The sequence below is a fragment of the Astatotilapia calliptera genome, chromosome 2, assembly GCF_964374335.1.
Source record: "Astatotilapia calliptera chromosome 2, fAstCal68.1, whole genome shotgun sequence".
Taxonomy (NCBI): domain Eukaryota; kingdom Metazoa; phylum Chordata; class Actinopteri; order Cichliformes; family Cichlidae; genus Astatotilapia; species Astatotilapia calliptera.
The window spans coordinates 37,340,503-37,354,932 of NC_137423.1; the positions used below are offsets into that span (position 1 = coordinate 37,340,503).

Genomic DNA, 14,430 nt, shown 5'->3' on the forward strand with positions numbered 1-14,430 from the left:
GAAAATGAAATGGCTGTCAATGGACAGACGCAAGGATACCGATGGTTACACCCTCGTGTAATTAAGTCGATGTTGTATCAAAGACACAATCATGCTGATCAAGCTGTTTCCCTCATCTACACTCTAGGCATTTTGTAAAGGGTAGTTGTTAGGCTTGAAATCCCATCTGTAATCTGCACATTTTGGCTTTAATCTCAAAATTCAACATTTTTAATTTAATTTCAAAGGTTCAACTTAACTTAATATCAAAACCAACACTATTTTTTTTCTTAATGTGACCTACTCTAACTGCTTATCTTCATTTTCCCCATCAGTCAATTAACATAATATTTTGTTATTATTGGGAGGTATCTCCGACCAGAAGGAAGGAATTCAGTGTGAATTCTTGTTTTAAATGTGATTTCTTGCCACTTTTGATTTTCAATGTATTATTTTTGTAATGATACACCCCCCCCCACCCCCAAAAAAAAAAAAAAAAAAAATCACGACATGATTGCCAAACAGGTGGTCTTGTAAAATTATAACACATTTGAATTTGAAATGTCACTCCGTCCCTGTTACGTTTGCAGAGCTGAAAGCTCAAAGACTCACAGGAAATGACAAGCAGCCATCTGTCTATCCTTCTCCCCGAGCTTATTCACTAACTGCAAACTGGAAAAGCTTTAAAGAAGAAAGCCTCTCCTTTTGAAAGAAGCCTTTGGCACTGAAACTCTCCCTTGTGTCATTGCTCAGGGGTTATAATTCATCCTGAATCAGATTTCATCATACGCAATCATCACACTCATTTGGGGGAAAAAAAAGTTAAGCTTGTTGTCCTTCCTGCTTGATTGAAGAGAAATTCCTCAGAGAGAGAAATGCATCAGATGTGGATTAGTACTCAAACCACAACAGTGAATGTGCTAGTGGTATGCTGCAGGGTTATGTGAAGAGGAAAACCTTCGGGTTTTGGTGAAGTAGGCACTAGTGAAATTGCACTAGTAGTATGGCATTTCCCAAGTTGACTTGAGTGCTCCTTTAACATGTGTCACAGTTAGGCAGGAGGGACCCAAATACAGAACTCACAGACCAACGAAAAAGTAAACTAAAAAACAACAACATTTTATTCGGTGGAGAGTTGAAGTACAACAAAATATTTAAAGTCCAGAGCATAAAGCAAACAAAAGAATTCAAAATTGTTAACAAATGCAAACGTGAAGGTTAGTGAACAGACATTCTGACAAAGGACAAGCGAAAACCTTGAGGGCAGTCAAGGAAATGAAACACAGCTCGGGAACCCGAGCACAGGTGAAACTTTTTAAAGGTTACAGTGTGTGAAATCCCATCATTAAATGCTAGTAGACTGCAGCAGTCAGCTGAATTCTCTTTCTTAGCCCTCTCAATTCAAGTACATATGGTGGCCGTTGTAGGGCAAACAACTTTTGCTGCCAATCATCTGTGGTAAGTGTAGGCTCTCAGTCTCATTGTTTGCCTCAGCCATCAATTTCCTGGGTGTCCATAACTATTTACTCAGGATTCTCTTGTCACTGGCTCTGTTACAGAGTCACCACCATCACTAAGCATTCATGCAAGTGCATGCTGTGTCATCAAAAAGTAATGCAGTACGCTACTTAATTACTGACAGGAGAATGCAATTTGTTACTACTTATTGCATTACTTTCTCATTTGTCCATAAAGTGACCTGAAACATATTTTTTCATATTCACCATTTAGCAATATAAACCTGTAGGCAATACTCCCACATCACACTTCCCTGTCCTAATGAGAAAACACATTTAATCTTTCTCTTAGTGTTAATGTATGAATTAAAAATCTAAAGATATCTGAGCAGCATAATACAGTGGTTTCTTTCTTGTTTCTATCCTGAATACAGTTTGCACTTCACCAATGTGCTTTGATCAGAAAAAATAAAAGTAATATCCATATGAAATCAGCTGATTGTAAGTGGAACCGACAAGCAGAAATAATGGCCAAAAATTTGGATTTGTTACCCATATAAAAAACCTTCTTGTTTGTAAGCTCTGCTGATTTGGTTTCTGTTAGCAATTGCTAATTGGTGTTAGCGAACCTTTTTTTGAAATGGCTCAAAAATCACTGGACTCGCACGCTTCACAAATAAAATCTTATATGATGTCAGACTGTAATCAAACTTTATCAAAGTGTAATTTTAGGTCACTTAACATTAGCTAGCATAATTCTAACTTATAACCAGCTGTTGCTATTGTTTAGCTGGCTCATTGTCAATAAGTAATTGCAACAATATCAGGAATAAATAACCGTTCTTATTTATGTTTTTGTGTGCCAGAGAACTAACTTCAGTTTAGGATATGAAGCTTGAAGTGTGGAGGAAAAGGGTGAGGTGGAAATGAGGGAAGAGAGAGCAGTGATAGAGGAAGATAAAGACATAATGCTAAATGACATCATCACCTAATTTGTATAATTGGTCGAGCGGAGAGAAATAACATCGTGGAAGAGACATAAAGTAAAAAACACCCTAAATACATTTAGAACTACAAATTAAATTTCTTTTAGCAATTATTTTTTTGTTGTTTTTTTTAATGTCACTATTCCAACCCTCCTCTGGCGTAGTTACTTTTTTTGTTTTTAAGTGGTTTTAAACCTTTAAACCACAAAAAGTGAGAGTAAAAGAAGAACTGACTGCGTTACAGTCAGGGCGGGAGCAGCGGCTTCGCTCATGCGCTATTCGTTTGCAGTTTGGACGCGTAGGTGTGAACATCTCCTGCTCTGACAGCAGCTCGGGGCGACTGCTGCATGAGGAATATCTGCCGCCTGTGAGCGCTTTGGCACGGGTGAGGTGCCCACAGCAGCACCTGCTGCTTTTTGAGAGTACGAGCGATACGTGCTTTCACGTCAAAAAGTCGACATAAGTCTCAAATAACACCAGCTGAAGTCAGCAAATTTGTCGCTAGTCGCTTGTTAGAAAAAAAGTTGCTAAGGGGGTCTGAAAACTTGCTAAATATAGCAACAAAGCTGCTAAGTTCGCAACACTGCCCACTTCTATATATTGTTAACGCATTAATTTATGACAAAGCATCAATTTATGAGACCTTTTTTATCATTAAAGAAAAAAAGGACTACATTAAACAAACAAACCAAAAAAATCCACAAAATATAAATAAGTTAAGTTAAGCAAATCTCCTCTAAAGTCTAGTTTCCTTGTAGGACCTGGTCAGGTGCACATTAATTAGTAGACATTAGTCTCTTGTAAAATGTGAAGAGGCTCAAACAGACATTCATTTTCCCAGAAAAGTGATGCAAAATGTTCAAAATAAGAGAAAGTGATACCATTCCCCTTTTAGATGTTGAAAATGCCACACTTATCTGGCTGATGTGACAGAAACCGATGCAAGAGAAAATAGTGGACGCAGCAATGAGGAAAAAAAGCAAAATCTCTGAGGCAGTGTTACACGTAAGATTGGTAATATGAGAGACGTGGTAACTCTGTTTTGTGCTAGCATAGCTTTATTCGATCTCTGAAGCTACATTTCAAAGTGCGTATTTCATATCTTTAGGTGACGTTTTGTTTTGTGGTAAATTTGAGACTCTTATAGATTGCGCTACATTTTCAAAAGCTTGGAATATAAGTTAAAGCCATGGAATTTAAAAATGAGACACTCCGCTCAGAAAATCTATACCTTCATTTAAAAAAAAAAAACCCTATAACCTTCTTGCTGCAAGGCGACGGTGTCGATCACTTCACCACTGTTTCACCCACAGAAAATGCTATATCTAAGTGATGATATATTCTAAATTGCAAGCTTTTTCCCCCAACAAATGTGTTCTTTTCTCAGTAAGAGACTGCAAGACTTCCATTGTAAAGTGGCCTTGACTTCTCTTTCTTTTCTTCTGCATCATTATCATGGATGAGAGCCTGAAACAATGGAGTCCAATGCAAACAGAGAGTAAGTACTATTCTAGAAGCCGTGTTTGCCCTTGTCTGAATAGATATATGCGGTGTATATTCACACACTGACTTCTTATTTACTTGTTAAATTAAATATTACAGAATTACAAACTAAGCCCATTACTGTTACTTGACCTAAAAAATAGTCCTTGTTTTTCTAAACTACTCTGACATGATTGTGGACAAGTGGATTCATATGCTATGGCTCTGCCCTGAAGTCAAGTCCTCTTGAAAAGAAATGGTTTATAGAGTTTCAGAATTAATGAAGAAGAATATGAAATGAGTCTTTCTGTCTTCTTGGCTTGTTAGGGGATAGTTGTGCAGCTATGGTCAACAAAAGAAGGGAAATTGCACTAGTTGCCTTTTTGGCAGTAGAATTAATTTGCTAAATTGGCAGATTTGCAAGTCAAAGTTTCTCAGTAGAGACTCTAAAGTTTCCCTTAACCTTTATACCTCTTTAGTACGGAACAAAAGCCGATATGATTAGTGAGACAAAACGATTCATGACTCATTTGATTTGGTGTGGTTTTTGGATGTGGCGTAACAAGGATTGAATGCATACGGTGGACAAGACCATGTTACTAATTTAGGAAGTGCTCACAGAATTATTAAAAGCAGCGTTTTACCCTGATGATTAAAAGAATGGATGTGCAACATGCTTCTATCCACTGATTCTTTTTTGTTGAACCAACTTTTAAAAATTACTCTAGTTGTTACAGCTAAATGTATTCGTTTAACAGGACTTCTGATTTGATTTGAACTGTAAATTTCTGTTTAAAATAACTCAAATATTTATTTTTTCAGAATCATAAATGTACAATGAAACAAACCAAAAAGAATTTTTTTTCCAAAGACCTTAAACCTTCTTTTCACTTTGGTACACCTCAACTTTTCTCTTAAGTAAAACTCGATTTTTCACTTTGGTAAAACCTGATATTTTGAGTGAATTCCAAGTACATTTGTTCTTTGGACTTTTGGACTTTCAATTCTAACTTTGTTATATGCAGTTCTTTCAACTTATACTTTTTTATTCAGTGTAATAAAATACAATTTTTACTTATACATAATTGAAAATTGGTATCTTATGTTCTCATTCAAAATGTTCATTAATAAAGCTTCACAAAAACCTATTTTATTCCTTAAAATTCACCACAAACCAAGATTTTGTCACAATCAATTTGCTAGAAATAAAGATAAATTCTCCTCTCAAGGACCAAAATTTATTATGGTGCAGTTTTAAAACAAAGGCTCTCTTTTATGAACAAAAAATACAATAAACAAATTACAAAATAAAGGACTGAAGTCTTTAGTGCTATTTGCACAAAGCTGCTAAAGGGAAAAAACTAAACACACACCAGAAAACATTAGGCAAAATGATTCCCCTTCCCAACCCACACTCACCCTCACCAAACCTCCCCTTTTTAAACTCTCTCAAAAAAATATGCTAAGGCAGTTTCTGCAGTGCATCAAAGATGTATTTGAGCTTAGTAGGATACCTCAAGTTTAGAGTATCGAGGAAGCCAAATGAAATTAATAAGTGAAATGAACAGTTTCAAACCAGAAATCCTAATTTTCCACTGCACCAATAGAAAATTTTAATACAACTAAATGACACAGACATTTCACTTTTTTTAGTGTTGGACCAAATTTAAAACTTTGTACAACTAAATAAATCAATTGAGAGTGAGGATTTATCGTGTTATGGGTGCAATCTGGTTGTTTCAGTTTTGGGGCTTTTTTTCCCCTTTAATTGAGTACATTTTATTTACTACTACTATTACTACCACCACCAATACTACAACTAATAATAATAATTATCATTACTATCATTACACTTTTGCAATTTTGTAAAGAAGGCAGCTGGACTCATTGAAATTTCGAATCTCATCAAAGAGGCTTTTTCGGTTCAAAGCAGCCTCTGGTAATAAACCCTTAGTGGGGCTGTCCCCTTTGTAGGTGGACTTGAGTATCATTAACCCACTGTTGATCATGCCATTGTCACATTAGCCAAGATGTGAAAAAGGGGTGGGTCATTACCTTCGCTGGGGCTGATGGGTGAAATGTCAGACATTGAGGCCACTTGATGGGGGTTGAAACACCTGAGAAGTGATCTCCGGACTGCATCGTAGGTGGTAGCTGGTGTCATAAGCAGCCACCTCTGTTCAGTGATGGTTGTTCACAGTGGACATGCCTTTACTCCTCTTTCAAACATCCGCCTTCTCAGTCAGAAAGGTAAGCGCCTGAATCCTTGAGTGACCATTGTCCTTTAGGTGCACGTGCACTGCTGGGTCTTGTCCTGTGATGAGGTGACTCTTCTATATTGTGCCATTTGTTTGGTGGCTGTTTGGTTTCCTGTGTAGAGGTCCGGGTGCTCTGCACCACATACACTATGTTGTTTAGCTTCTATTTTTGTGTTTTGTCCTCGGGATGAACCAGATTTTCTCTGGACCTGTTTCTAGATCTAAATTGCAATTTATCAAACCCATTTTAAATGTTGCTGGTTTGTGCAGGCAGTCAGAAATATATACTGTGACCAATATTATTTGGCCAATCATAGCTTACTTACAGAGCCTCTACAAATGCAGAGAGGTAGGTGGTGAAGAAATGCTTATGTATGTAAAAACACTGTTCTGATAATGAGCATGAACCTAGACCCATTCACTGTCGCTCTTTACTGAAGTTCTGCCTTCTTCCTTCACAGCTTATTTAAAGATGCTGAGTTTGTGGATGGTATGCATTTTCTTCCTTATAAAACATTTGCATAGCCAGCTGTTTCAAATTCTACAGTGTAAGATGTTTGTTACCACCTCGTGGCCCCCTCCTTTCTTTCCTTTTTGGCGTATTGCTACATTTCATTAGTGTCACATAAGTTATACATGTCTTCAAACGTGGGGTAAGACGACGATTCCAAAAGGCTCATCTTTTTTTCATAAGGCGTCCCAAATGTTATATCATTTGCCTTTTTCCAGTGACAGAAAACACGTAATGTAAGAAGCAATTGTCACAGCTGACAGTTAGTTTTGTCTTCTCGGGTATGTGGAACTTTATCAGGCTGGTATTGTCTCATTTGAATTTTACTTGTGTGTAACATATCACAGCACCACAGCACACACTGTATATTGACCCTCTTTTTTAGTGTTGACACTTCAGAGTCGGCTTTTTGCTCATAACTCTGTGGCTCTTCCAGCCCTCTTATTAAAAAAATCCTCTTAAGCACAAAAACCCCACACTGACATCAATGAGAATTCTCTTCAGAAGACTCCAAATGGCTTCACCCACTGTTCAACCAACAGCCGAGCTTTTTAGCAGTCATTACTATAACAGCATCTGTGTAACCCTGACATGACATGCTGTAATAATGATACAGCATTTGTCCATATAGCCAAGGTCCCCTTGTAGCTCAGACTGATCATTGCCATCCTGACCAGAGAGGTATGACCCGATAAAAACAGGAGAGAGGCCAAATGGGAAATTGTGTTTAAGACCACAAGCTTAGAATTTACAGGGCCTTTGAGACACTAGAGCAGCACAGGGCTCTGAGAAGGTTCAGCCTTTTGATTTTACTGCCCCCCACTAGGAGCCCCACTTAGATTAATTATATGAGGCTTTTTGGCAGCGTTGAAAGGGCAGACGTCTGCACATAGACACATGACATCTACTAAATTTAATGTGACCTCATAACTACTTGTGTTGTTGTTGAGCGCACATCCACAAGCATACATGCAAAATTTAGCTGAGGCTTGGGCCTTTCACACTGGAAAACAGATTACATGGCAAAGTAAAGATTTATTAGTAGAGTTTAATGGAATAGAGATGAGTGGATGGGGGATTTAAATAAATTAACCTTCAGTGGATTCCCTGAGGCCTGGGGGAATGACAGAAGGGGGCTGAAAAGGGATCGTTTCTTTCCTTGTCACTACTATAATGGATACTGATGACGTGATTTTGGCATGAATGCACTCTGATTATGTTCATATGAGCGTGTGCTGAATGATATTTTCAGAATGGCATTTAGGCATACTTGACAACATGTTTACATCTGTTAAACATACCTAAATACACATGTATTTGCATTTTTGTTGCATGTCTTGACAAGATATTTACCTCATAAAATGGATGCAAACTATGTTGCACTAGAGTGGAGTGAAAAATGAATAGACGGGTTGTACTGAGGTGGCCTCGTGGTTAATTCACTGAAACAGCTTTTCACAGTGTGAATGAGTGAAGTAAGACATTTGGAAAACCTCTATGTGGTAATGTAAAACATCAGAGTGACCTTATAAATTTCAAATGTCAGTAGGGAACCACTCATATGAGCAACCAAAAATATTTTGGGTATCTGGGTAATAGTGAAAGTTGTAAATTATGCCCTAAGAAGAAAAAAATCCCACTCAGGGTGCAGAGATGTGAAAGAAACCTCATTTTTTAAATGGCACTATCTCAGCTGGGAAACTGACAAATCTCTCTAAAACAAAATGTATGAATCAAAATAACAGTTTTCAGTTTTTACATATTTATTGAGCTTGGAAACATTTATACATTATATTCTCATCTCAGGCCATCAAATTGTGCAGTTTTGTCTTGCATATTTGGATCCTAAGAATTTATTTTGCACATTGTTATGCATTTTTTTCACTCACTGCATTTAGGATTTAAAAACATACTTGTTGTGATTTATGCACTAAAAGGTTTAGGAAAAAATTGGGGTTTGAGTTAACATCTGAGCTTTCACAGCATTAAATGTGATTGCAGTGGATCTGTTACTAGCATTCATTTGTAATGAGTTGGAATTGCCAGGAATTTCTGAACTCAGTGCATCTGAAGCACAAAGGACAAAAGGATGCCTTGTGTGTTACTGTGAGACGCTAGCAGCATTACTAGAACTACAGCATTTGATGCCCTGGGAACGTGAATGCGCTGGTTTATCCACCCTTTTAAATACAACATTTTAATAGCATAGAACAGTTGGTAGATTATGTTGTCAGTCTGAACAGCAGCCCTTTCAGCGTTTTCTAGATTTCCCTCCACTCTTTACCTCTACTAAAGCTGCACAAATGAGGCAGTCTCACACCAGCAATCTCATTCACACAGCCTCTGCTGTCTCAATAAACAGGCCGATACCATAAAATCTGCAAGTGGTCTCTTGTTGCCAAACAAGTCCACACAAAGGACAGTTTATACAAAGGTGGTTTCACTGTGTTCTTTAAGCCTTTTTTAAAGGAAAGGTGTCCATTTGATAAGTTATTATTACTGGCATAGAAGATCTGCTTCACTGCTGCATACAAAAGTACATGTGGCTGAGTGTGATACAGACACAACAAAGAGAGCGTGTAGGCATGTGTCTTTGTTTATGTATGCCCGTGTGCACTTATTTGGCTCACTATGCTTGGTTGCATGCTCAAGTGTGTGTATATCTTTGTGTTTCAAAGTGACTGTCTGTGAAATGTTTCTTGCTGCCTCCCCGGGTGTACAACATGGAGCTGACAGCTGGCACAGCTGAGATCTTCACGTTTTTTTCCCCTGCATTCAGATCTCTATGGAAACAGTCAAACTGAACAGTAGCAGCTGGTACAACTGCCAACACATACCTGTCACTAAGGGTTATGGTGTCACCATGGATACCCCACTCTGCATAACCAATTTGTGTAAACCTTTATTGCGTTATGCACCCTTTTCACCATGACTCAGTTTTCAGCAAACTTAATATTCATTAAAGTTTGTTGCTTCATTGTAACGTAAGAGTGGGTAAATGGACGAATATATCAGTCAACTGACTTTTTCTTTGTTGCAGAACAAATTTTGCATTTGAGATTACTAGTTAGCAAACCATTGACTGTTAAACTGCATTTTGCATAATATAAATGTGGAGATGCACATTTCCATGTCCCCACAATTTTTAAATGAACGTATCCTGGGGGTCCCATGCAAGGTAAGCCAGCTGCACATTATTAGATTATTTCAACTTGATTGTTATGATGACACAATTGTTATGAATCTCAGTTTCTTCAATCAATAGCAAAAATGTTCAAGGTCAGAAATCATACAAAGAGTGCAGCACTAATCTCAAAGTCAACTCTTTCTACCATATCATACGCTCATTTTCAGGTTGATGCAGCAGTTTTGATATGTTTCACTGCATCATATCAATGTAACGAGTTTCTGTCATGTTTGGTTGTAATATGCCTAGAATTTCCTGACTGTACAGGTCTTTCATGTCTTCATTTGAGGCAGATGTTGCGTGGGCAGACTGAGAAACTATTGATGAATGTTCTCTCACATGTTCTCTTTGGTCCTGGCACACAGTGAGGAGCCCACTGCTGAGATTGACTGGATGACTGCTGTCTGTCTGGTGGCATTTGTACATCTGGAGCCCTAAAATCTGATGGATTTATTTGATGCATGTTGTTTATGCACCCTACTTTAGCTGTGACTGTGAGGACATGAATTCATGGAGCACAGAAGTTTTTTTTATGCAAAATGAAAACATAAAACATAACTGTATAGTTTACCTTTTTGCCAGTGCAAAAGTTTGTCCTCTTATGTTTCTTTTTTCTGGAGCTAAAAAAATACTAGTGGATCTATTAAAAGCCAGTTTAATATCTGCCTGAGGATGCTGGATGTTCTCTGTGTGCCAAACCAGACAATGCTAAGCCAATTCAACACCGTAATCCTTTTTGGAATCACTTGTCTCTTACCATAGTCCGCTACTTTTATGAGCATCTTGATTTTGCAGCAATGGACCTGAAACCTTCATTATTACTGTGCCAGCAGCATCCTGCAATGAATTGAATCATGACTCATATTGACTCATACCAGTAGTTGACCTGTCAGTAGCTCTCCTCACCTACAGAGTCATAGGCAGCCTAATGTCTGGGTTTCATGTGCAGAAATGGGAACGTAGCTGACAGTGGTATCGGGAAGCTAATATTAGAGCTATCAACAGAGTAGACCCAAGCAGAAATGTATCACTTGAATATGAGCAATAGCAGGGTAACCTGGAATTGGGTTATCTGCATGTAGATTAATGCATGTGACGGCACTTGCATGTGCACTTGACCCCTCTTCTACGACTGGGTGTGAATTACGGCCTCAGCGACCGATATAATTTCTGCAAAAATCATGAGTGTCATTAAAAATCACGACTGTCATTTGCTCTGTCGTCCTCTGCCTGGATATATTGTTTTGGTGGGGAGAAAGCATGTAATTCAAGCAATGACAGAAAGGTCATACATGGCTAGATTTGACTTTAAGTTGTTGAAGGTTAAAATCCGACAGAAGAACTTGTAAGAAAATAGTCTTCAGACAATTTTGTTATTGACTGTAACTCTGAAAGCGTTTCTTTTGCACATTTTTTTGTCTAGAACGTTAATGATCTGGTATGACCCTGTGGTGTTAAGTTGTATACAGAGAAATTCCCCGTCACAAAGTTTAAGTCATATGCTTAATAAGGTGTTTTTTCTTTTGCTGTCATATCTGCACTCATGGGTCTAATGTTGGAGCATACCCAACCCATTCTTTTATCCCGGGGTGTATTTTGTCAAGATGTCCTTGACAGTGTTGTGTGACACACCAGGTTCTGGCATCATTTTAATTGGTGTCATTTAACCAAAACGACCTTTTTCCAGTCATGTTTGAATAGTTTTTATTGCATTGATCTAGCCAAGCACGTTTTGGTGTGCACACATAATCAAGTATTTTAGGTTCTTTAAACCTTCCACTTCTGCAGTTTTTTCCTGTGGGCTTTGTCCTGTTTTAGAGACATACAATATCTCATAATGGTTAGTATTGCACCAACATCAAAATACACCTTGGCTCATGAGGCAACAGGACGAAACCACTGCCAGACCAGAATTCATGGCCTCTTTATGTTTTCATATTAGTAATTCTCATAACATGAGAATTGAAGACATAATTGCTAATAATAAATAAGGCCATGATACCTGCACTTAAAAATGTGAACAAAACACTTCCTGCCCTCTGCTCTGGCCCTGTGTTTACAATATTAACTTGAATGTATGGAATTAGGGCTGCTCGATTATGGCAAAAATGATAATCACGATTATTTTCACTGAAGTTGAGATCTCGATTGTTTGACAATATTTATTTAACAATAACAATGTGTTGAATAATGACTTTAAAGATTGTCAAAAAATAATATAAAATAGTGTGCAAATACTGATAACAGTGCAAATGTTTGCAATATAAAAAATAAATGAAAAATGTAAACATCTGTGTTTAGTGAACTTTGCAGTGTTGCTCTGTGGTGCAGCTACACTGTAGCAAAGTTTACACACTGTGTCCACTTGATCCACGTCTGACTGAACCCATAATGTTTCCACACCACTGAAGTTTTTTTACCTCTCTGTTCAACCAACAGCAGTCACTCTCCTCTCCAAATAACTTCTGCTTAGCTTTCCGAGCTTCCCTCGGGTCCTCTTAATCAGCGGTCCCGGTCCGTGAGTCGTTTGGTACCGGGCCGCGAGAGTTGAGGCTCAGGTGTGAAATGTCTGGTTTTCAGGGTTTTTATCGGTTTCCAGCGTTATTTTGTTATCGTTTTTATCGTTTACTCGGTTTTCCTGGGTCTTTTCACGTGTGTTGTTAATAAATCTTTTTTTCGGTACCGGTACTAGTTTTATTTTGTTGTGTTTATCCGCGACACCTTAAAGGCTGGTCCGTGAAAATGATGTCGGTCCGTGGCGCAAAAAAGGTTGGAGACCGCTGCTCTTAATTGTTGTGACGCGTGTTCGAAACGCAGAGAGGTGCGCTCGATTTGTCACACGGAGCAGCGCGAGAGTAAAGCACGAGGGAGGGGCTAATAATTGGCTCAGTCATTTTTAATGATCGTTGAAAGCCCAGATCATAATCGAGATTAAAATTCGATTAATTGAGCAGCCCTATATGGAATGCAAAGGCCAAGTGTGAGCTATAACCTTACAAATACAAATAACTCATTTGAGAATAGTATAGAAAGCGTATTTGATGTAGTTCAGAAGAGCCATCAACTGTGTGTTATTGAATTTATTCATTATAAAAATGGTATAAAATGAAGGTTTGGAGCTTTGAAGTTAATTTCTGTTGACAGCTCTTTCCTCCTTGCATCCCCTCCTGATACGTGCCTCTATAGTAAAACATATAATTATCTTTGAGCCTACATTACCATCAGAATGTATGTTGTGACTGAATTGCATTTAAATGAATTCATGGTGTATATTTATGAGCACTGCAGCTGCATAAAACACTGGAGCAGAGAAGATTCAGTCCATGCCTTAATTCAAATGTTTTTCATTGCCCTTGATATTTTTACTGTCATAGCAGTCAAATCCCATAAACTGCATGGAGAAATAATCACCGAGATTCTGAAAGTTATGTAAAAATAAAAAAAAATTGACTTGCTCACTGATGCGTTGATGTTTTATGTCTCTGAACGGATCTTTATCTGCTTCAGTTGGATGGACACAAGGTGATCTAAGTGTGTTTTTTCATAGATGACTGAGACGGTTTGGCTATTCTGCCTGCGAAGACTAATTTTCTCTTGAAACACTCTTTCAGATGCACATGAGTTCACCTGTATCCCGATTTTCTGCTGTTAAACATAGTCATATCTTTATAACGAGCTCTAATGATCTATGCATTTACACGGCTAATTTACTTCAAACGAAAAAGTTCTATGGAGCAGACAAATTGTGCAATAGAAAATATGGTGCAACGCAGAATTATCAATCATTTTAACAGGCGGACTGGAGAAAACGGATTGTAATACGATAATGAAGTGACACTGGTTCCTTTAACATCAACATGCTAATTTGGTCTAGCTGATGCTACAAAACAACCCCAGCATTTAATTTCAGGATTCAGAAGGATGGAAAACACCACTTCAGACATAATGACAGAGTTTTGACATTGTGAAATGAATGGAATGGGATTTGTGTCTGAAATTATGCATCAGGGTATGTTTTTGTTTCTTCGTTAGATGTGATGCAATGACAATACTTCATGATACCTCCTTTTTTATGAAATTTTAAGAAGTTAAGTAAATACCATCACAATTTTCCAAAGCTTCTAAATTGCAATAAGTATTTTTTGTCATTCACTCAAGAAAAACATAACTATGAATTCCTGCAAAGTTTAATTTACAATGACAAAGAACAGTGAGAAGCAAAGGCTTTACTTCTTCCTACATTTTCTTTTATCCCTGTATCTGTATTAAGACTAACTTCATTGAGTGATTCATATTATTCTATAATTTTATAAAATATATGTTAGTGTACCTTGAACTGGGTTATCATAATACTGTGTTGCCCATGGATCTTTAATCTCCTCAGTCATACAGGCCAGGAATCAGTTGATGAGTTAGGAAAATGTGTATTCTTAGACCAGTTGTGAGTGGTTGCTGGTAAATACTGTGAAGTATATTGGACAGTGATCCAATGGTAACCAGATGTATTCAGTTACGAGTTATGAGTAGTTGTGTGAAGTTGTATACTTTGCTGCACTGTAAACCTCCTTTT

At 37.7% G+C, this 14,430-nt stretch overlaps 1 long non-coding RNA gene across 1 annotated transcript in view; it reads left to right on the forward strand.

The window, feature by feature from the left end:
* The first annotated feature begins 6,007 nt into the window (after positions 1-6,007).
* LOC145420539 (uncharacterized) overlaps positions 6,008-14,430 on the forward strand; it is a 90,765-nt gene continuing 82,342 nt past the window's right edge. Inside the window, exon 1 of the long non-coding RNA XR_013901864.1 lies at positions 6,008-6,154. This is a non-coding gene — a long non-coding RNA (uncharacterized LOC145420539). The remainder of the gene's footprint in view (positions 6,155-14,430) is intronic.